The sequence below is a fragment of the Triticum aestivum genome, chromosome 1A, assembly GCF_018294505.1.
Source record: "Triticum aestivum cultivar Chinese Spring chromosome 1A, IWGSC CS RefSeq v2.1, whole genome shotgun sequence".
Taxonomy (NCBI): Eukaryota; Viridiplantae; Streptophyta; class Magnoliopsida; order Poales; family Poaceae; genus Triticum; species Triticum aestivum.
The window spans coordinates 436168043-436193233 of NC_057794.1; positions in this window are offsets into that span (position 1 = coordinate 436168043).

The window sequence follows — 25191 nt, forward strand, 5'->3', positions numbered from 1 at the left end:
CCCCTGATTTTGTGCCATGCTAGGCGGACTCGTAGTTGTACACAGCCGCTCCCCTTTCTGTCGCTCGAGCGCCCTCTGTCCTTCCTCCGCTCGAACTCCAGCTTCTGTTCTCGACCCAATCACGAACTCCCCCCCCCTTTTCCCATCGCCATGGCTCCGACGAAGAAGGGAAGAGGGAAGAAACCCGTGCCTCCACCCGGTCCGCCGCCGTTGGTCACTATCTTCAACGAATGCGGGAAGACAACGGCCTGGCCCGCGTCCCACTCCTCCATCGACAAGATAGTCATCGAGGTCCCGTATTTCACCGATGCCCTGTGGGCGGGTCTGGTTCCTCCCTTTTCTGATTTCTTCAACGCCGTGCTTTCCCACTATCAGATCCACATGATGCATCTGGGTCCTGAATCCATCACCCTCCTTTCGGTCTTCGCCTTTGTTTGTGAGGCTATGATGGGCATCCTTCCTTCGGTTGCCTTGCTGCGCCACTTCTTCTCGCTGTGCCTTGTCGACCCTACCCAATGCTGGGCGTGCGTGAGCTTCGTTGCCACGTCTGAGACTACGGCCTCTAGGATTGACTTCAAGCTCCCCCCACCCACGGCTGGGTTCCGCGAGTGGTGGCTGTATGTGGACGCAGGGGTGCTCAGCCCCCTGCTATCGAAGCCAACTTTGCCGGCTGTCCCCAATTCGGGCTGGGCCAGGAGACGCTTGAGAGCCCCCGGCTCATCTTCGTCTGGCACTGCTTCGCGTTCTTGAGGTCGCTTGGCGTGACAGCGCCCAAGGTGGTGAAGGAGTTCCTGCTACGCCGTGTTGCTCCTCTCCAACGCCACTCCCGCCGGATGTGGGCTTTCAGCGGGCGCGATGATCGTATGAGGCTCCAAGAAGAGGACCTAACTCCTAAAGTGCTGAGGACAGTGCTCTTGACCCTGACTGGGGACCCCAACCCTGGCAGCATCCAGCAGGGAGGGGCCTTGCTGTACCTCTACCAGAGCAGGGGCGACTTTGTGAAGCAGATGCCTATCTTTGATGAGTGGGGGTCGCGCCCCGCCAGCCTCCAGGGGCCTCGCGAGAACCCAGTGGTGGTGACCGCCCTTCCAGTCGGCCAAGGCGGCTCTTCCTCGAGCGGCGGAGCAGGGAGGCATGAGGCGCCAGAGGCCGAGGGTGCTCCCGGCGGGGTGACGGCGCCGGGCGATGCCCATGAGGGAGCGGCTCTCGGGGCCCATGCCGCTGAGGCTGAGGGTGACGAGCAGCTGCCCTCAGCTTTGTGACTGAGGCCCCTGAGGCTCTGGCTGCTTCCCTTGGCAAGGTGATTGGCAGCGCATATCAGGCAGGCGTCCCTGACGCAGATCGCCTTGACGCTCCGTCTTCGTCGCAGGTTGATCCCTGCGCCCAACTCTTGGGCCGCTTCTGTGTGGACTTTGAGGCCCTCCGGAAGAGAAGGGAGGCCCTGGGCGACGATTACCCTTGTCGCCTGCTGAAGAAGCGTAGGAAGTACTGAGTAAGCCTTCTCCTTTCCCAGCTCCCGATCCTTCTATTGCTTTTACTGACCCTTGCTCTACAGGCCCCTTCCAGCCGAGCTTGCGGAGACGGCTGAGGTGACGTCCCCCTTGGCTTCGCCCCCTCCATCGCCCTCAAGCGCCCCGAGTAGCAGAGCCCTTGTGGTGAGGGTGATCGAAGAGGCGGACCGTCCTGAGGCGCATCGTGGCCCTGCGCACCTCGCGATCCTCTTGCGCAGGCCTTCTCATGGCATAGCCAGCCTGCCGTGGGCTTCCCGTCTGGTCGTGGACTGCGATTAGCTGAGGCGCTCCCTGCGCTCTTCACCTGGGGACGGGCTGGCCCCAGGCCGGGCTTCTGGCGTGGCGTGCCCGGCCGTCGCGAGGGTGCCAGCCCCCAGCCCGGAGGGGGGTGCTGATTCGTGGGCCCCGGCGCTTGCTTGGGGCAGATGATGGCGTGGAAGACGTGCTCGAGCGCGCTCGGGAGCGTCGCGCTCTCCGCCAAGGATTCCTTCGAAGGGTGGCTGACGCGGTAAGCCTGCTTGGTGAGGAGCTTGCTGATGAAGATGCGCGCCTTGAGGCTGAGGGCCTGCGCCTGGCTGCAGAGAGGCATGAGCTGGGGGGCACCATCGCCCTTGCACGCCGTCAGCGCGATCTTGACGACATAGAGGCCAAGGCGTCGCTGGTGGCCTCTCGGGAGGCTCGGTCTTGGGCCGCTAAGGAGGCCCGGGAAGCAGACCAGCGGCGAACGGTGGTGGAGGAGCGGGCTCGGGAGCTCCTGGCCTGGTGCCACTCATTGGAGGAGCAGGTGGAGCTGCGCGAGGCAGCCCTCGCGTCGATGAAGGTGGCCTCTAGCGACTCAGCAGAGCTCCAGAAGCGTGAGGAGGCGCTGACGCTGGAAGCCACCGAACGTACCCGCGAGTACGAGCGTCTGGAGATGAGGGAGCGCTTGGTGACACAGGCAGAGGATGATGTCGCTGCATAGGAGGCCCGTGTCTTGGAGGAGGTCGGACATTGAGTGGCGATGGCGCATTTGAACCTCGAGCACGAGTTCAAGGAGAAGCTGGGGTTGATCCGGGCCGAGGCTGAAGGCAGGACTGCTGCCTTGAGAGCCAAGCTGGAGGGGGCGACACGGCGGGCCGATGCTTTCTGGGCCGCCCTTGAGGTGGCGCAAGGTGAGTTAACCGCCTCCCAGGCCAAGGTGCTCCTTCTTCGCCAGCGGGTGGAGGAGGCTGAGGCCGTCGCGCGCCAGAATGCGGATGAGATACGTCAGCGGCGGATCCTGGAGCATGAGAATGGCCCCATGCTCACCACGCTCCGGGAGAGAGCCAACACAGCCTTGGGCAACATCTGTGAGGCGGCTGTTGGCGAGCCGCATGCAGTCAATTACACCGGCAATCTTCAGTTCTTCACTGACGTGGTGACGCAGCTAGAGGCGCGGTCGGTCAGGGCTGACAGGTTGGTGGAGGAGAGGAGCCGCGCCTTGCTCGGGCGTGCCTTTTCCCGCGTCTTCAACCATCTCTGGAACATGGATCCCCACTTCGATTTCGCCGCCGTCATCACCCCAGTCCCCTAGGCCGTCCGAGGCGACCTGGCGCACTGGGTGGAAGACAATGTGGATGCTCTTATCAGGGCCTTCACTTCAGACAACAATGGCGTGATTGTGGCTGCCGACAAGGGCGGTGCGGTGCACGGCCCTGACGCCGCTGGCGGCGACACGGACAGCGATGGCGAGTTCAGCGACGCCAGCAGCGGCTTGGGTGGTGCTCCTGAGGATGCATTGGGGGATTTATCTGACTGATTGTGCATCGTTCCTACTTCCTTGCCCTGCATGAATAGAACTCAGGTTTTGGCCTGATGGCGGTGAGAGCATTTGAGAGGGGAGCCCCTTATGTAAAACTTCTGTTCATCGTCTTAGTAGTCGCTACATTGCCCATGCGCCCGCGCCAAGTGGTTGGCTTAAGCGACGCACTGGTCGGCTAGTTTACCTTGGTCCCGTGCTAGCCCTGAGGTAGCCTGTGGGAGGTTGTGGTGTCCCGAGTGTTCCCTGATTGGATCCGTAGGACCTGCAGCAAAACACCCTCCTGCGAGGATGCGGCGGCGGCAGCCTGGGATGCGCGCAAGCTAGGCCTGACCCGGCTCGCGAGGGGCTCACGAGGGGAGGCAGCTGAGGCGAAGTGGTAACCAAAACGCGAGAAATTTCTCAAACGAGACTAAGCACCCCTTCCCCGAACACACGCAAATCTCAAATTCGAATCCAACTTGAATCCAGCGGGGGAAAGCGACGACCAAAGGGAAAAGCAACGAAAGCAGACAAAAGGCCGCGTCCGGCACCTAATCTAGTCTTGGATGTCTTCTCACCAGCGCGGAGCTAAGTGCTGCCACTGGGCGTGGGAGGGAGCCCCAGGGCCTGAGGCTGGCACCCCTGAGACTCCGGGGCGTGTACAGCCCCACTCATTATTACGTGAGAGTGTCATGGGGCGGCGAGCTTCACAGGCACTGGGCCTTCTTCACAGGTATTGGCCTTGCTTCATATCGCCATATGAGGGCCCCGCCTTGCGCCACACTCTAGTGCCATCAACGACGACCGGAAACCAGGACGCCGCCAATGGGGTAGAGCGGTCGTCAGCGGTTCCCCCGACGACCACGGGTCCTCCGCCAGGGGCAGGCCCTGAGGCACCTCCCCAGCAGAGGGCCTACCTCCTGAGAACACCTTGCTCCGAACGCCGCGGTGGTGATGTCAGATCTCGGCCCCTCTCCTGCAGCCCCCTGGACCCTCCTCCTGAGGAGTAGGAGACTGTGGGAGCGGGGCAGCTGCTCGCTGTGGCGACCTGCACCTCCTACGATCCATGGTTAGCGTATGCCTGCTCCTGAAGAATTAGCGGTACCCGATAATCGTTGCCTCCAGCGTGGCCAGTGGGACCGTCCCGGGGCTCCTGGAAAGGCTCAGCTTCTAGTGCCTCGTCCCCCCAGCTTGGGCTGAGGAGCGAGCCTTGTTTGCTCTCGTGAGGGTGTCCTTGGTCCATCATGAGGGGCACGTATTCCTCTGGCGCCGTCACCCCGAAGGCCACGCCGTAGTGCTCCGCGTGCCATGCGGTTCTGCCTGACACGCCCATCGTGGGGTGGCTGCGTGGCTGTCCATTGGGCCGCGGGTTGCGTCGAGTCCTTCTTCTTCACGGACTGGGAGCGGGGGCAGCGCCGCCGCCGGTCCGGTGCTGACAGCTTCGCTGGCATTGGAGTAGCCTTGGAGCCCGCGGGCACGCGCGGAGCCCCCGCGCGGGCCACCCTGGGCTTGAGATGGGAGCTGGGTGCAGAAGGGGTGAGCCCCCGAGGCGGCGAAGCCCAGGAGCTCTGCCACCTGCTCCAGCAGCACGTCGCGGCCGCCCTCCAGCAGCCTGCACTGCAGCAACTCTCGGGCCACCATGAGCGCGGCCCTCGAGTTCGCCTGCTCCCGGCAGGTGTACGGTGCCGTGGTCGCGGCATGATTGGAGGCCCTTGCTGCCAACCGCGCCTGCCGCGGTGTGAGAGTTGTTGAAGCCTGTCCGCGTCGCCCGCGGCCCGCAGCGCCCTGCGGACCATGAGCTGCCTGGGGCACGGGGTCACCCGAGGCGAGTGGCTCTGTGCGGGCGGGCCATGCCGCCCATGGATCTGGGTTGCCCGCCTGGTCGCCGGACATGGTGATGACGACGCGACGGGGCACGAAGCGGTAGAAGGTGGATTCCGGCGCACCCCTACCTGGCGCGCCAAATGTCGGATTTCGGGTTCCGGTAGACCCTTGAGGTTCGAACACTGGGGTGTGCGCGGAGATTTCGCCTCCTACCTACCTGCACCCCTCCGCCTCGCTAAGATCTAAGCAATGGAAAGAACAACACGAATGACATAGGGTTTATACTGGTTCGGGCCACCGTTGTGGTGTAATACCCTACTCCAGTGTGTGGCGTGGTGGATTGCCTCTTGGGCTAATGATGATGAACAATACAAGGAAGAACAGCCTCGCGAGGGTCTGCTCTTGGCTGGGGTGATGAATTGTCGGGAGGGGTTCAGTCGCCCTTCTCTCTCTCTCTCTTTCCTTCTCTCGTCCCCCTGTCATCCCCCCTTGTTCTGTGGGTGGGTGGTCCTATTTATAGAGGCCCTGGTCCTCTTCCCAAATATTGAGCGGGAAGGGAGCCAATAATGGCAGGCTAATTTGAAGGGGGACAACTAGTACCAGCTATCCTGACAAAAGTAGTCTTCGCCTGCACAAAGCTCTGGTGGTGACGCCGTCTTGGGCTCCACAATGACCTCCGTCTTGCAGTCCTCCTGGTCTTGGTCTTGTTGCACCGAAATGGCAACCTTTGCCTGAGGCCTCGGTACTCCGCGGCTGCGCTTGCTCCCTTTGCACCTAAGAGGAAAGGAGGACGTTGTGCAGGCTGGCACCCGCCTGGCGCCTTCGGTCGTCATGGCTTGCGTCACGGGCACCTCGTGAGGTACCTCGCCTTCATCTCTCCGCCTCCTCGCGAGCCAGCCTGATGAGGCCGTGTCTGAGGAAGCTCCGCGTCGTCCGCCCCACGAGGCTTGGCCCCTCGCGAGGGTCTTGGGTCTGTGTTGGTGAAGATGGGCCGTGCTGGGCCCCCCTTTGAGCCACGCCGCAGGCCGCAGGCAGGCAAGTCTGGGGACCCCCGTTCCTAGAACGCCGACAAAAGTATTGCTTGTCTGTATCATGCATCAATGAGTTCTGAAGAGTGATTTTATTCTTTTGTGTTGTGGGTACAGCTTGACATGGCAAAGTCAAAAAAGAGCAAGGAAAATAATATAGTAGGGAGTGTTCTTACTCGTCGGGTGAAACGGAAAAGGTTCTGTCGTCAAGATTCTGCTGGTACTTATAGTGCAGTAGAAGGTCCAAGTCCACCGGCTAAATCTACAAACACAGTATCACCTGCTCCACCAACTGCAGCATCCGCTTCAACTGTACCAGCATCTCAACCAGTTACTCGTTTGTTTGCTCCGGAACTAGCCAGTTCCCAAGCTGCCTTCACACCTAACACTACTTCCGAAGCACTGCTGACACAACAGGACTTGGCAAGATCAGATGAACCTCATGAGCATCAACACCAAGACGGTACCTGACCGAGTCAAGTTGCAGTTGCATGCTCCTTTATATGTACTCTCACGGTTTGATGTACACTAACACTTTCCATATTCATTGTTGAACTAGCACCACGGCACAAGCAGAAACAGACATCAGGGATAATGCTTGACAGATTAACAAAATCTAAAGGAGGAAGAATGGAGATCCATTTTGAGGCAGGTGTAAAAAGGCCACATGATGCTACAGAGTCAGCCAAGTTAGTATCAGAGGCAGCCGTTGCCGTTAGGTGTCATGCACGTATCCTCCCAACGTGGATCCAGTACAGGAATGAGAAAGACAATACCCAGTTTAACACCTTCCTTGACCATTTATCCATAAGTAATGTTATTCATCGCAATTAGTAATATTGTCTTGCTCTGTCCCATACTTTATAGCTTCCTCCTAATAAGACTCACATTCTTTTTTCAACAGATGAGGTTCAAGTTGGATCCGAAAGATGATGCAACTAGACAAGCATGCACTCATGTTTTTCAGTCTGCTCTGCGACAGTATCGGTACCACCTTAGAAAATCTCACTTTGAAGGCAAGGCTAACAATGAAATCGTCCAAACATCTCCAGTGGAATATATTACAGATGAAGACTGGACAACCCTCATTAAACACTGGTCTGATCCAAAGTATCAGGTAGGCTGTATGTATTTGACCAGACCACATATTGAACTTGTATTTGTGTATGTGCCTTACAAGTGTATCTTCTTCTAGGCTAACTGTTTGAAGAACAAAACCAACCGTTCTAAAGTGAAATTCCAACAGACCACAGGATCTCGTAGCTATAATGCACACTGTGAGGCTCTTGTAAATAGCTACTACTTCCTTCTTTTTTTGTGCCATATTATCGTATCTATATTGACTTGTTCCAAATACAAAGGAAATCCCGTGCGGACCAAAAAGAACCTGAACCGAATGCAGTGCAAATCTTCAAGGATTGCCACACCAGCAAGATGAAGGGCATGAGCACACCAGTTCAAGCCGCTATTGTAAGTCCTTACTCCTCCTGCCTTGAACTGATTGGTACTGTGATGTGTTCATTTAACTACTTGGTTTGCAGCCAATGTCAGTTACTCTGTTCACTTTTATTCACAGTTGTCTTAATGTATCATTTCACCTTGCATGGTTTAAAAGAGATGAAGGATATTCTTTTGGTCTTGATCTGTAATCTAGTTGTTATGTTCACATGCGCACACAATGATAAAATAGCATATTTCTTTTATATCTGTTTGCCCATGATATGAATGATGTCACACTATGTTCATCCTACTTTAAACCATGTCTCTTTATCCTTAGATGTCAACGAATGTGAGGAAATAGACAATACAGTAGGCATCCTACATGGACATATGTTCCGAAAGTGATTTTATTATGTAGTTGGCACTACAATACATGCTAATGTATTACAGTAGTTCACCAAAATAAGTTATGTATAAACATTTAAACTACTTTGTTTGTTTTGTTTCATTAGTAACTTATCTGGTACACTAATCTACAAGTTCAAACTTTTAGGAAGCTATGGAACAAATGATTGAACAGCCACAACCACCTGAAGGTGACGAGGCTACTACAGGCACAATGTCACCTCTTGCTGCAGTGCGTCAGTATCTCTCCACTAACAGTGCAAAAAGCACCTTCCTGCGTAATTCTGGGTTGGTTGTCAAGGTAACCTCGTCCAAATCGCCTACTGAACAAAATCTTCCTGCTTGACAGAGTGATATATCTGTGCTCCACACACAAGTCCAATCCCTAATGGACGTTGTTTCGGAAACAAGAATAGTTGTTGAGAAATGTCGTCAAGATATGAATGGTTTTGAAACCAGACTATCAGAAATTCGCTTTGTTGTTCAAGAGCAATGGCGGAAAAAAGGTGGAGATCGTGCTGCTCCATCAGATTCTACAGCCTAAAACATTAGCACTCAGGTCAAATGATCTGTGCTTCTATACATCTGATGGTGCTTTTATCTCTGTGCTTCTATACATCTGATGGTGCTTTTATCTGGAAGGACTATAAACTTTATGCCAACAGGCCTTTTGTTGTATGGTTGGAATTTATTTTGTTGTGATACAACATTTATGATGTTGCCTCAGGCTGCAGTAATTACGACGCTATTTTTATATAGTGTAGGTTTATCTTAGTAATGTATTCGGCCGAAACCTTTGTAGGAGCCCAACATGCCAACATTCGTCGGGCCCATTCCAATTGGGCTAAAAACGATTACGGGATGAAATTGGCATGTAGCCCACTAAAAATATCTGGGCCTAAATCAGCATAAGCTTTCATATTTTTTCTGGTAGGCATGTGCCCATTCTGGGCCTTTAACAGGCCTAAACATAATTTGGGCCCTCAGTAAAAATAGGCCATTTACAGGTGTAAATATCTCGAGCCCATAAAATACATGGGACTTCAATAGACAGAAAGTGAGATTGGGCCCTGATTGTGCCAAATAACCCACTGGACTTTAACAGGCCGAAATTTGGACGGGCCATAAATGCGCGGACCTAATACACGGGCCTTTAACAGGCCAGAACTTTGGTCGGGCTAGATTATCGTTATTTTTATATGGGCCGTTAATGGGCCCGATATGACGTTGGGCCACATATGGCCCATGGTTTACGTCCGGCGTTAACAGGCCAAAAATGACAACAGGCCGAAAGTGGCCCAAAGCTATAGTGGGCCTCTAACAGGCCGAATGTCAGACATGGCCGAATATGACCCAAATCCTTCATGGTCGTTTATGGGCCGAAAGTTTTGATGGCATGTAAATGGGCCCAAATGAAGCCGAACCTTTAACAGGCCGGAAATACACCGGGCCGTAATTCGGTCCAATTACTTAGCGGACTGTTAACGGGCCAGAAGTGACCATGGGCCGCATTGATGACAAGTTTAGAACAGGCCGTTGACGGGCCGATTTGACAGAGAATGTTGGGCCTTTAGCTAGGCCAACCCATTATGGTCGGCAGAATCTTGTGGGCCTTTAGCTGGGCCGGCCCATTGTGGTCCACAAAATCTTGTGGGCCTTTAGCTGGGACGGCCCATTATGGTCTACAAAATCGTGTGGGCCTTTAGCTGGGCCGACCCATTATGGTCCGCTAAATTTTGTGGGCCTTTAGCTGGGCCAGCCCATTATGGTCCGCTAAATCTTATGGGCCTTCGGTTGGGTCGGCCCATTTAATCTTTGTGGGCCACTTTTGGGCCGGTCCATGTGTCAACATATCATATGCCCATCTCGGCCGTTGGATGAGTGAAACATGTGCCAACGTTCAGCTGACGCGTGGATCCGTCAGCCAATGAGAATTTTACACGTGGAAAATCGGCATTGGCCGTGGCTGTTAACGGGTTATCGGATCCAAAATCCAACCCGATAGCTTAACGGCGTTCCGTTACGGTGGATGCCACGTGTCGGTCACCCTTGACGAAAGCACTTCTGTGACGCGCGATTTATCGTCATGGAAGTGGACACTTCCGTGATGATAATTTTGGCAATGTCATGGAACACTTCTACGACAGCACAGGTATGACTATCTTGATTCTGTCATAAATTTGTCATGGATGTACATGCATGACATAAAACGCGACCTACTGTGACAAACACGTATCATCACGGAAGTGTATTTTTTGTAGTGTAAAGCGCACTATTGTACTTACTTTTACTTGCTCCTACAGGTGCTTAAGCTTGCCACATAGGCATAAAGTCTGATGTGGCAAGTTAATCAAGAAGAGAGAGACTAGTTTGGTGACCCAAGGAAGAAACGGTGCTAAGCGCGTGTACCTAGGTGAAAAGACAATCTTGAGTCTATAGCTAATTAAATGAAGCAAACTTAGCAACACCATTTCATTGGAAGAGGTCACTCCTTGGCAAATGCAATAAATACTAGTACTCCCTGTGTCCCATAATATAAGAACATTTTTGGCACTACACTAGTGTCAAAAACATTCTTATATTACGGGACGGAGGGATTACGAAGAAAGAGATAGAGAGGAGTAAAAAATACACTTATAGCCAACCTTATAGCCAACCTTGTTGTAGTATGAGTGACTAAGTGATGACTATGTATGAGATGCCAACATCAGATAGCCTAACGCACCGTGTTAAATCTCCAGGGGCGCGACTGCGCGAGCGACGCGACGGTCATGGTAGGCGCGACCATGATATGGGCTGCTGGCAGCCCTTGGATCTGAGATCAAACGGTCGCATGCTAAGTTGCTGAAAATTTGCAGAATAACCCTCCAGGATAGGATATTCACCCATAGGTCTAGAATCACACCATGCAACCGTTCAATCTCAAATCCAAGGGCTCTCGGAAGCCTGTATCATGGGAGAATGGAAAGCCACTACCCTACCATTCGCACGCTGGCAGTTTGCTCCTACTTGTCCCCGCACATCCTTCAATACTATGGCGGTTCGCTCCTAGTCGTCCCGTCCATTCACATTACGGCAGTTCCACTAATCCTAACTGTGGGAGTCCTGGATTAGGGGGTCTCCGGACAGCCGGACTATCTCCATTGGCCGGACTGTTAGACTATGAAGATACAGGATTGAACACTCCGTCTCCTGTCCGGATGGGACTCTACTTGGCGTGGAAGGCAAGCTAGGCAATACGGATATGTGTATCTCCTCCTTTGTAACTGACCTTGTGTAACCCTAACCTCTCCGGTGTCTATATAAACCGAAGGGTTTTAGTCCGTAGGACAACAGACAATCATACCATAGGCTAGCTTCTAGGGTTTAGCCTCTCCGATCTCGTGGTAGATCTACTCTTGTACTACCCATATCATCAATATTAATCAAGTAGGATGTAGGGTTTTACCTCCATCGAGAGGGCCCGAACTTGGGTAAAACATTGTGTCCCTGCCTCCTGTTACCATCCGCCTTAGACGCACAGTTCGGGATCCCTACCCAACATCCGCCGGTTTTGACACCGACATTGGTGCTTTCATTGAGAGTTCCTCTGTGTCATCGCTGTTAGGCTCGATGGCTCCTACTATCATCGATAGGGATGCAGTCCAGGGTGAGACTTTTCTCCCCAGACAGATCTTCGTGTTCGGCGGCTTTGCACTGCGGGCCAATTCGCTTGGCCATCTAGAGCAGATTGAAAGTTACGCCCCTGGCCACCAGGTCAGGTTTGGAAGCTTAAACTACACGGCCGATATCCATGGAGACTTGATCTTCGACAGATTCGAGCCTCTGCCTTGTGTGTCACGCGGTCACGATGAGTACGATTTAGCTCTACCGTCGGACAATGTTCAGGAGATCGCACAGGCAGCCGCTTCGACCCTCAATTCGGAGCCAGTTGTGCCATCCATGGACGGGTGGATGGACCCCGCCACGGAGGCCTTACCCTCAGCGGCGATCGAGCCAAACATCAACCTTACCTTGCACGAGAGCCGTGTTGTTAAACTGCTGAATCCTTCTCCGGCCATGGACTCTGAGCCGCCTGCGCCTGTTCCTATCGAATCCGATTGGGCGCCGATCATGGAGTTTACCTCCGCGGATATTTTTCAGCACTCGCCCTTTGGCGACATACTGAACTCATTAAGGTCTCTCTCTCCTTGTCAGGAGGATCCTGGCCGAACTATGTCCGGCAGGACTGGGATGCGAACGACAAAGAAATTCGCGGCCCACCCTACACCCACTTAGTAGCCACTGTTGATGACTTAACTGACATGCTCGACATCGACTCCGAAGACATCGACGGTATGGACGACGATGCGGGAGACGAAGAGGAACCACTGCCCACAGGGCACTGGACAGCCACCTCATCATACGATATATACATGGTGGATACACCCAAAGAAGGCAATGGCGACGAGATAGCAGGGGATGACCCCTCCAAGAAGCAACCCAAGCGCTGACGATAGCGGCGCCGCTCTAAGTCCCACCAAAGCAAAAGTGGTGATGCTGGCACAGGAGATAATAACACTCCGGATAGTGCTGAAGACAACAACAATCCCCTCCAGCAAGATTTAGAGTAGGAGGATGGAGGAGCCAGCCCTCCTGAGAGAGCGGTAGATGGAGAGGCGGAGGATGATAATTACATGCCCCCTCCGAAGACGAGGCAAGCCTCGGCGACAACGAATTCGCCGTGCCAGAGGATCCCGTCGAACAAGAGCGCTTCAAACGCCGGCTTATAGCCATGGCAAATAGCCTTAAGAAAAAGCAGCAACAGCTTCAAGCTAATCAACATCTGCTAGCTGACAGATGGACTGAAGTCCTCGCGACCGAGGAATATAAACTCGAGTGCCCCTCCAAGAGATACCCAAAATGCAGGTTGCTACCCCGACTTGAGGAAGAAGCGTATGACGCGGCTGATCGACCACCTCGTGGCCGCGATAGAGAGGCATTCCAGCCAAAAACTCAGTCTGCACCCCGACGCCATTCAAATAAAAAGGCATGGGGAGATACGCCAGACCTGCGAGACATATTGGAGGACAAAGCAAAGCATGCAAGATCGATCTACGGATCACGAGGGCGCGCCACTAAGCGAGACGATAAACGTCACGTCGGATACAGTAAAAGTAAATCCAGCCGGGCCAAACACAGCGGGCAAGACCCATTCGAGCTGCGTCGCGATATAGCCCAATACAGAGGCGCCGCACACCCCTTATGCTTCACAGACAAAGTAATGGATCATCAAATCCCAGAAGGTTTCAAACCTGTAAATATTGAATCATACGACAGCACAACAGATCCTGCGGTATGGATCGAGGATTTCCTCCTCCACATCCACATGGCCCACGGTGATGACTTACATGCCATCAAATACCTCCCACTAAAGCTCAAGGGACCAGCGCGGCATTGGCTTAACAGCTTGCCAGCAGAGTCCATTAGCTGTTGGGAAGATCTGGAAGCCGCATTCCTCGACAACTTTTAGGGCACTTACGTGCGGCCACCAGATGCCAATGACTTGAGCCACATAATTCAGCAGCCAGAAGAATCGGCCAGACAATTCTGGACTCGGTTCCTAACAAAGAAAAATCAAACCGTCGACTATCCGGATGCAGAGGCCCTAGCGGCTTTCAAACACAACATCCGCGACGAATGGCTAGCCCGGCACCTTGGTCAGGAAAAGCCGAAATCTATGGCAGCCCTCACGACACTCATGACCCGCTTTTGTGTGGGAGAAGACAGCTGGCTGGCTCGCAGTAATAACATATCAAAGAACCATGGTACTTCTGATACCAAGGGCGGCAATAGCAGGTCACGTCGCAACAAACATAAGCGCCGCATTAACAGTGATAATAAGAGGACATAAGCGCCGCATTCAAAGGCTCTAAATCCGGTCAGCAGAAAAAGCCATTCAAACAAAGTACGCCGGGTCCGTCCAGCTTGGACCGTATACTCGATCGCTCGTGTCAAATACACGGCACCCCAGAAAAGCCAGCCAATCACACCAACAGGGATTGTTGGGTGTTCAAGCAGGTCGGCAAGTTAATTGCCGAAAACAAGGACAAGGGGCCACATAGCAATGACGAGGAGGAGCCCCGGCAGCCACACACCATAGGACAGAAGAGTTTTCCCCCACAAGTGCGGACGGTGAACATGATATACGCAACCCACATCCCCAAGAAGGAGCGGAAGCGTGCGCTCAGGGACGTATATGCGTTGGAGCGAGTCGCCCCAAAGTTCAACCCATGGTCCTCCTATCCGATCACTTTCGATCGCAGGGACCATCCCACTAGTATCCGTCATGGCGGATTCGCCGCACTGGTTCTGGACCCAATCATTGATGGATTTCACCTCACTTGAGTCCTTATGGATGGCGGCGGCAGCCTGAACCTGCTTTATCAGGACATGGTGCGCAAAATGGGTATAGACCCCTCAAGGATCAAACCCACAAGAACGACCTTTAAGGGCGTCATTCCAGGCGTAGAGGCCCATTGGACAGGCTCAATTACACTGGAAGTGGTCTTCGGATCCCCGGATAACTTCCGAAGCGAAGAGTTAATCTTCGATATAGTCCCGTTCCACAGTGGTTATCATGCACTGCTCGGGCGAACCGCATTTGCGAGATTCAATGCGGTACCGCATTATGCATACCTCAAGCTCAAGATGTCAGGACATCGCGGGGTTATTACAGTAAATGGAAACACAGAGCGCTCTCTCCGAATGGAGGAGCACACCACGGCCCTCACAGCAGAAGCGCAAAGCAGCCTCTCAAGGCAATCCACCAGTTTGGCGTTTCAAGACCCGGACACCTTCAAGCGCGCTCGGAGCAATCGGCAACTAGACCGCCTGGCGCGATCTGAGCTCGCGTAGCAATGCGGCCCCCACCCCAGTCCCAGCCAAACGGCGAAACTCGTGCCACGCGTACACAATTACGCATTAAAAATACCATGGGCACAGGTGGGGAGGGGGGCACAACTGCGACACGCCCCAAGACGCGGCTTAAACCGCACTAGGGGCTTCTCATTTGGTTATTTTTCTCTTTTTCAGGACCTTAATCTCTGGAAACCCTGCCCGGCAGCACTATTGCCGAACACATGATGCAGCAACCAAGGAGGCAGAAAGCTACGTCACACCATGGAATTCCTAGGTGGATTACAATAACGAGCGAAATATTTGATTTAATACTATTCCTCAGCTTGCCCTTGGAAGGGACATAGTCCTATTCTTTGCTTATCGCACCATCTGTATCATTCTGCTTTAAATGCACCTTTTTGAATAAACAATGAATAACATTGCGACTATTATTGCATTCTTGTTATACATATATGTGTTCATTAATGACGCCTTGCAACCATACACTTTGGTACGGCTAATACACTAGGGGCTTACGTACCCCACAATATGGTGTGAAAAGTCTGAACACTTTCACAAGTGCGGCACCCCGAACTTATAGCATTATATGCATCAGCTCCGAATCATGTCTTTGGTCAAATGTTGGGTTTGCCCGGATCCTATGTTTTGGTACCTTACGTTCCGCTCTATCGCCTAAGGTAGCGCTAGGAGAACTACTGTGATTGTGCCCCGGTTCTGCTGGGCTAAGCACCTTAGTAGAGAAAGCTAAAACTGACTGTCATGATAAGGCGAGAGACTGGTCGTTGTTCGGCGAGGTTTTCGAGTCCCTAAAGACTTATGCTGCTTAGAGCGAGGGGCCGGCCCTGTCCGGCTTAAAGGCGTGTATCGCGCCCCAAATTCGGCCTTCCGAATACCAGGGGCTTCACGAAATTTAAAATTATAGAATTATATGGCTAATTGAGAGTGATAAAGCATTATTAGTTCGGTTGCCTTGTTCGTTGTGCTGAGCACCTCCCTCGAAGGACCCAAACATGGGAACAAGAGTGCTCAGGTTTATCCCGAACACCCCAGCACTCGTGGCATGGGGGCAGAAGCCGAGGACTAGCCATCTCTCAGATTGGATAAACAGCCAAACAGAAGGTAATATTTTAAATTCACACAAGTGTTGCATAGCGCATATGAAACAAGTTTTCATCATACAGGATCACACGAGCAAGTTTACTCAAATATTACATCCTTTGAACATTCATCCGCTACAATACGGGCACCCTTCAGGACACCCTCATAATAAATTTTGGGGGTGCGATGCTCCTTGACCTGCGGTGGCCCTTCCTTGATCAGCTTCACAGCGTCTAGCTTGGCCCACCGCACCTTCACACGGACGAAAGCCCCGTGTGCACCTTCGATGTAGACGGACCGCTTGACGACCTCCAGCCGTGGGCAGGTATCCACAAGCCGCCTCACCAGGCCGAAGTAGCTGTTCGAAAGGGCATCGCCAGGCCACAGCCGGACTATAAGGCCCTTCATGGCCTGTTTGGCCGCCTTGTGCAGCTCGACCAGCTGTTTTAGCTGGTCACTCAAAGGCATCGGGTGTTCGGTCCCAGTATACTGAGACCAGAACAGCTTCTCCGTTGAGCTTCCCTCCTCGGCCTAGTAAAACTGTGCGGCATCCGACATGCTACGGGGCAAATCTGCGAATGCTCCTGGAGAGCTCCGAATTCGGGTAAGTAATCGGTAATTTACTTTCACATGCTTGCTTTGCATATAGAATGCCTTACCCACCGCTATCTTCCTCATCGCATCAATCTCCTGGAGGGCCTTCTGTGCTTCGGCCTTGGCACTCTTGGCACTTTCACGGATGGCGGCAAGCTCAGACTCTCGCGTCTTCAAGTCACGCTCCAATGCCTCATGCTTCGACATGAGAGCCTGGAGCTCTTGCTGCACCTCGCCCACTCGTGCCTCTTGCTTTTCCCGCTCGATGCGCTCCTTGACCGCTTTATCTTCGGCCTTGGATAGCGCTTGCTTTAGGGTCGCCACTTCGGTCGTGGCCCCTGGAAAATATACAATGATTCTGTCATTTTGCAATCGCATCTTCTTTTATATACACATATCTATAGACAGGGTATTACTTACCCTTGTTCTCCTCGAGCTGCCTCTTAGCAAGGCCGAGCTCTTTCTTGGACCCCTCGAGGTCCTGCTTCAGTGTGGCGACCTCTGCAGTTAGTACGGCTGAGGCCAGCAGCGAAGCCTGCATACGCATATTGACATACTTATATTAGACTCCTGCGATATTATTTGACCCTCTGTTCGGCTTTTCTTTGTGAACACCGAACAGAGCATCAGGGGCTACTGTCTATGCGGTAATATTTTTCCTATATTTTAAACACTTACCTCAAAGCCTGTTAGAAGGCTGGCACAGGCTTCAGTCAGTCCGCTCTTGGCGGACTGAACCTTCTAGACCACCGCACTCATAATAGCACAGTGCTCCTTGTCGATGGAAGCGCTGCGAAGCGTTTCCAGCAGATTGTCCGGCGCCTCTGGATGGACAGAGGTCACCGGCATAGGCGTCTTGCCCCTCTTGGAAGGAGGCCGCCTGCCCGAGTCCGGAATCACTGGAGGATCCGGCGCGGTGTTCGGCTGAGGGCCGAACTCGGGCCCTTCAGGGGCCTTGTCCCCTCTGCTCCCGGAGTCCGGAAGTTCGCCTTGAGGTGCCTCCGGGACTGTCTCCCCTTGACCCAGTGCCTCTCGAGACAATACCTCTGCATCATCAGCAGGGCAAGGGGAGGTGGCGATCGGAAGTGGATCGCTATCCATATCCGACGAGCCCAGGGAGCCGTCCGATGATACATCGATACTGGCTCGTGGCGGCCTGCATAATCATGTTCGGCGTTAGGGAATGCAGTGCGACAAAGGAATGCTATGAGTTACTCTGATATCCGAATACTTACGATCTCCCCAGGGGCTTGGCCCTGGGCAACCACTCGTCTTCACCTTCGTCGGCGGCGGTGGAACTGTCCGGAAGGAGAGTCCTTCCCTTCTTGGACCCTTCGGCCCCCCAGTTGGGGCGGCCTTCCTTTTCTTATCTCCCCCAACTAGAGGGGGAGCATCTTCTTCTTCTTCCTCGTCTTCGGGGGAGGAGTGAGCCACAGAGTCATCAGACGGTGAGTCCGACGACACTTGGCGTCGGGAACTCTTTCGGGTTCCCTTGGCCTTCTTGGTCTTCTCCGGCACCTTGTAAGGAGCCGGAGTCAGCATCTCCGTCAGGAGAGCGCCCGCGGTGTCTTCGAGCAAAGGGGTCGGACAGTTAATCTGCCCCGATGTCTCCACCCAGTCCTGTCAAAGGCATGGAGATTAGACCCCGCACATGATTAAGCTAGGGGAAATAAATGTCCTACAGGACGTATTGAACTCAAGGAACGTGCTAGGCGCTTTGCGCTTAGTCCGCGGTCCTCGGCGAGAGAAGGAGGGACCTCGGCACCCTTGAATAGCACCTTCCAGACGTCCTTGTGCATCGTATCGAAGAGCTCGCTCAGAGTCTGGTGCTGGGCCGGGTCAAATTCCCACAAGTTAAAATCCCATTGTTGACACGGGAGGATCCGGCGGATGAGCATAACCTGGACTATGTTGACAAGCTTGAGCTTCTTGCTTGCCATACTCCGGATACATTTCTAGAGTCCATCCAGCTCCATCGATGAACCCCACGACAAGCCCTTCTCTTTCCAGGAAGTGAGCCATGTAGGGAATCCGGATCGAAACTCGGGGGCCGCCGCCCATTTGGCGTCGCGCGGCTCGGTGATGTAGAACCACGCCGATTTCCATCCCTTTATGGTCTCCACAAAGGAGCCTTCAAGCCATATAACGTTGGGCATCTTGCCCACCATGGCTCCGCCGCATTCTACTTGTTGGCCTCCCACCACCTTCGGCTTGATATTGAAGGTCCTTAACCACAGGCCGAAGTGGGGCCGGATGCGGAGGAAAGCCTCACACACGACGATGAAAGCCGAAATGTTGAGGACGAAGTCCAGGGCCAGATCATGAAAGTCCAGCATGTAGTAGAACATGAGACCACGGACGAATGGATGGAGGGGAAACCCCAGTCCGTGGAGGAAGTGGTGGAGGAAAACTACCCTCTCATGAGGTTCCGGGGTAGGGACGATCTGCCCCGCAGCGGGCAGCCGATGCGTGATATTCGTGGCTAAGTATCCGGCTCTGCACGGCTTCTTGATATGTCCCTCCGTTTCGGAGGAAGCCATCCATTTGCCTCCCGCTCCGGACATGTTTGGAGAAGGTTGAGGGAAGGGATGTGGACTTGGGTGTTGGAGCTCGAGTGCACGAAAATGGATGAGCAAAGGAGGAAGAAGCGCGTGGATGAAAAGGTGAATCCTTATCCCTTTATATGGGCGGACGAAACTAAGCGTCCCCACTAGCCTGGTAAAACTCGCTTATCCCCCAAGTGTCGTAATCGATGGCGCGGTTGGGTTACCCACACCCGTATTGATGAGAATCCCGTGATAAGGGGACACGATCTCTGCTTTGACAAGATGTGTCAAAAAACTGCATCGCGTTATGTGCGGCGCTAGTTAAACGAAACGGTTCGAATAATCACCGGGCCGTGACATAATGTCGTGTTGCCAAAACAAGTCAGCAAATTGGATTTGTGGAAATATTATTCTCTCTATGGTGGTATGTGGAACTTATTTTGCAGGGTCAGACACTATCCTTATTTTCAAATTCTTCTGTGGTATATTCGGAGGAGGAACCCGCCTTGGAATGCCGAAGACAATACTGCGCGCCGGACTCATCGTCATTGAAGGCCTGGTTCAGGGGCTACTGTGGGAGTCCTGGATTAGGGGGTCTCCGGACAGCCGGACTATCTCCATTGGTCGGACTGTTAGACTATGAAGATATAGGATTGAAGACTTCGTCTCGTGTCCAGATGGTACTCTACTTGGCGTGGAAGGCAAGCTAGGCAATACGGATATGTGCATCTCCTCCTTTGTAACCGACCTTGTGTAACCCTAACCTCTCCGGTGTCGATATAAACCGGAGGGTTTTAGTCCGTAGGACAACAGACAATCATACCATAGGCTAGCTTCTAGGGTTTAACCTCTCCGATCTCGTGGTAGATCTACTCTTGTACTACCCATATCATCAATATTAATCAAGCAGGACGTAGGGTTTTACCTCCATCAAGAGGGCCCAAACCTGGGTAAAACATTGTGTCCCCTGCCTCCTGTTACCATCCGCCTTAGACACACAGTTCGGGACCCCCTACCCGAGATCTGCCGGTTTTGACACCGACACTAACCCTCCTCCCAAATCCATGGCATCCCAAATATCCACAATCAGTGGTGAGTACAAGGTTAGAACCATCACCGGCGATGAGTTCGACGTCATCTACACCCGCTCTTCCGCGACGGTGAAAGGATGCCTTTCTCGCTTCAGACGCATGTTCGAAAACTCGGATGATGAGTGGGTCGTTGGGCTGGATGTTGAGTACACCACAGTCCTGGGACGAGAGAAGGATCTAAAGGACGAAGAGAGGAAGAAGCCCGCCGTGATCCAGGTTTGCGTACATAACGTTTGCTTGGTCTACCACATATGCCATGCCGACGTTGAGTGCCAGGATTTTAAGAACTTCCTTAAGGACAAAACATTGAAATTCGTTACTTTAGACTTTAAGAACGACAAAGAAGTCCTGGGTCGGATAGGCCTCGTTGTAGGCAACCCCTTCGACCTCCAGAAGAATTGGCTGGTGCCCTCTCGTCAGCCTTCAATGCTGACCCTGGCAGGAGCCATGGTTCATCCTTCGTACCGTAAACTGGAGAAACCTCATTACACGTTTCATCGTCATGCATGGAAGCGGAATGTACTAGATATAAACCACATCCGATGCTGCAATGGATGGCTACCTTTGTTTCAATATCTACAAGGGTTGGATGAAGAGCAATATCCAAGTGTGTGGTTCAAGCAAAGAAGTATCGGCCAAGAGGAAGAGGGACAAGGACGAAGTCGAGGACGTGGACGAGGACTCCGAGTAAGGTGGCAGTGTCATTGCTCATGGTGGTTCTAAACTTCTAATACAGTGTCTACCGGATTAGTTGCATAGTTTAATTTCAGGTGTGCTTAGTTTAATTTGAGGGGTGTGTTGTGCTGAGCCCCCAGCAGAACTATGTTATGTTTCTTCTCGTTACTTTAACTCTTCAGTATGTACATACTACTAGTATTTCTTTAATAGAATTTAGCACCCCAATTAAGCACGTACTAGCTTTTTTTAATAGTACTATATGCATAATTTGGTGAAGAGCGCTCTCTATATGTACCACCTTTTTTTTAATTTCAATTTTTGCTCCATGGTGCAATCCATCGATAGTACTACTGTACAAAAGTATACATTTTTAAAAGGCTAGAGTACTATTCATCACATATATAGCCAGTTAAATTCTCAACCTAGAACGACATGCATGCCATGTAGTAAACTGATACGGAGGAAGTATAGTAAAAATGAGTTGATTTTACCGAGCGATCGGCAGGGGAGCATGGCATGTCATGCGGTCCCATGTGTCATGATGTACCAAGGCGATGCGCATGTCCCTTTTGAGGCAGAAGCAATACTACGTGGTTTGAGATGATGGCGAACCGAAGTGTGAAATAATGGTTGCTTCGTCAGTCTGGGTAGGTGCGGCATTGTGTTTTGACGTCTCATTGCTCATTACTACTACTGGGCCGGTACGAGTGGGGTGCGTCCCCCCTGCTGTTCTGCACTGTTATTTGGTGCTTGACACGTCGACCCAGTTGCTATATGTCCCACATGTTGGCGACAGGAAGTACAGAATTCATGAAAGGGAGCGTCGACGGAGGAGTATACTACAAAATTCATGAAAGGGGGCGACTTAGTTTTGGAAAAATCTATTTTTACAGAGTACGTACCCACTAGGGTTTATAGGGCTCATCTAAAAAACATTCGTTTTTCCATTTGATAAATCTCAATTCTACTATACTAGTAGTAGTACCATTACATGTTAGATTTCGAGGTGCGTTAGATCACCCGACGCAAGCAGTGTCAAGAGGAAACTAACCAATGCATGTACAAGTTCATGGAAATTTAGTGGCCATTCATGCATTCGTTCTAATTAATGCCTTGATAAACATAACTTCTTGAGAAAAACGAGCGTACTAATTACTTGTGCAAACTACAAAATTAATTCGACCACTCACCGTCTACCTTGGTTGAAGAGATTTTGAAATTGAGCCATAAACTAGAAAGGAGGGAGTAGTAACTTTTGTCTCGATTACTATTTGTGGCCTTGTATAGATGCAAAATGTATTTGTTATAGTGACCTTGTATAAGTAAATGGAGGGAGTACTAACCAAAGTACGTAGTAGGGACGAGGAGTAAACAGAGGGAGTAGTAAAAAATTCTCCTCGTGCTGTGAGCCACCACGCGCGTGGGCGAGGGAGCGGGCGTAAAGGCATACAGTAGTAGTACTACTACTCGTAAGCAAGCTTCACCTCATCCTGTGAGCCACCGCGCCCGTGGGTGGGGGAGACGGCGTACTAAGCAAGCTTCTCCTCGTTCTGCGAGTTGACGGGACACATCAAAAGTACTCCAGTGTATAGAGCCTTGCCTCTAAGGTAGGCCCCACATGCTTTGCCTCTTTTTTTAATTTAACATAATGCGTCAAGTCGCAATTTGTTTGTTCACCCGTGGTAGACGATCCTCCCACCACCAAGTGGACAACCAGTACACGTGCCAAATTACCACATGGGCTGCCTTTTTTGTACAGAAATGAGCTCCACCGTGTACCCGCACGGGTGTTGTTGGGAAAGAGACGGGAGTACGTGCGCCGTGCGTGCACCTCTTCTCTTCGTGCACGTCCCCCACCTACGTGGGTGTGTGTGAGAGAGATACAAACCTTGACATAATGCGCCATCCATCCCCATGCCTCCGCCCAATCCGACCACCAGTCACCACCATGCCCCACTCCTCCTCACCTTATCTCTCATCTTTCTCCCTCCATTTTTATATACAAGGGGCCACTATCAAAATTACAATTTGCAGATATACAAGGCCACTAACACTAATCGATGCAATATTAATGGTGTTTGCCTCATGGTACTAGCAAATGAGGACATTAATTATCCCTTGCATGCATGCGGGAGTATGTAAAAAATGCATCTTGATGTTCCGTGCAATGCACGGGCATCTTGCTAGTCCATGAAAACAACACATGGCAAAATTCCGCGGCGAACGATAGATTTGAATCTGTTGGGAGGGGTTGTTTGGATCTTGCTCGGGGTAGCCAAAATATTGGCGACCCTTTTGTCCACCGGTGCCTTTGTCACCGATGAACGAGGAATGGCTCGGGTGCTCATGCTGTCATGCATCCTCCAGCGCGCACGTTGGAGACGAGGTCGCACGAGCTGTGTGTTTTTGTCCCACAACGCCGCCCGAGCCGCCCGCAGACCGACCAGCGACCTGCAAATTACGCCATCCAACCGTAGCCGCACACATTATGACAGCAACTCAACCAACCGGCGAAATTCACGCAAACACGTAGACAAACTGATATTTCATATAAACAATGACGGAAATCATATAAAATATTGGATTTTCATACAAATATGACGGATTTCATTACATTCAAATGAACTACGCGGTGCTAGTTCTGGACAGCACAGGTATATAATACCTGGCCTAAATGGTCACCCGCCGATCGATTTGTGTTCCTCATGTCCGGCAGCACGATCACCAGACTGCCGGGAGCCCCGGAGGTATATGCTTCAGTGCAAAGGACAGCTCGCTTCCCCACTGCCCAACTGATATCATTGGCTAGTGCCGAAGATGATGGTAGCCGGCACCGGTTCGAGTTCATCACCGGCCACTACTTTTCCATGGCCAGCACCGGCTCGAGTTCATCCTAACATTCCCCTCTTTCGTGGAGCCCATGCGGGGTTGACGAAGGTCCTCGCAACAAAAGGATCTGGCAAGACACCTGCTGTGTACGCCGGCGTTGCCTCCGTGGTGGCCTTCATGGGACCCAAGCAGCGGCGGCCTCCCGTGTTCTACTTCTCCTTGATGATGGCGGCGGATGCGGAGGCGCTGGCCATCGACTCGTCGCTCTCCGCGCACCCAGCTTCTGTCGCTGCTTGCATGGTGTGGCCGCCGGCATGGGAGTCCCGGCCACAGAAACGGGAGACGCGGTATGAGGCGGCGGCGTGGATGGCAGCAACAACGCCTGTGCGCCGCTCCTCATCGAGCTGGCCTGGAGCGGCGAGTTGCTGAACCACGCGCTGGCTTGGGGCGACAACTGGCTTCGTCGGGCGAGGGGAGGGAGGTGGATCAGCGAGCTGCATAGCTCGTATTCGGCGGGCTACCCGGCCGACTTGGATGAGGAATAACTACTCTTCGTAAGCCATTGTAAGAGTGGACAAAATGGTGGAGGAGATAGGGGAGCAGCGGAGGTGTGCGATTCTTGGCCGGCGTTTGGCCTTGTTTAAATAGGAGATTAAATAGACGGCGGACGGGAGGAGCTCGGCCGGTGTTGCGTTTAACGCCGGCCCGGTCATGAACGGACGTGTGTCCAGGGTGGGTTTCTCGGCTTCCACACGGGCGAGTTTCATCGAGGCATTTGAATGCGGCACGGAGGCGTGTTCAGCAGGGCGTGCCGCGACTGGCGCCCTCGACTCTGACCTAGGACACCACGCCGTTCTTCCACTGACATGTGGGCTCTTTGGGTGCATGGCCTGCATGTCAGTGACCCAACACAGGCAGCGCACAGCAGAGGAACCTTTGGTGGGCGAGGGCGGTCAGAAGCGGGCATTTCATAAACCGATGATTGTTCATTGAGTGTGATGTCATCTTTTTCATGTAGATAAGCCTACTATGTTGATAGCCCATTCGATACGTTGTGATTCATAAAGACCGCTGCAAACATCAATGTTCTGCTTATCACAGATAAGATTGATTAATACCTGTAACAATCCATGTCCTTAACAAAGGGTGCATGCACGTATAGGTTGAGTGTGTGTCTTGTGTCGTGTGTTGTGTGCCTGCAGGCGTGCGAGTGTTGCGTGCGTGCAAGGGTACGTTTCAGTGTTGCATGCATGGGTGCGTATGTGCGTGTGTTCGTGAGTGCATGTGTACGTGTCAGTGTTGCACGCCAGCATGCGTGTGTGTGTACGTATCAGTGTTGCACGCCTACATGCGTGCGTGTCTTGCGTGCGTGCATGTGTACGTGCGGGGTGAGGCTACACGTCACTCGACTGACTTTTTCATCTCTAGTCATCAGATTTTCCAGTCGTTGGATACGAAATCAAGGGCCTCCAGTTTATCATCAAACTC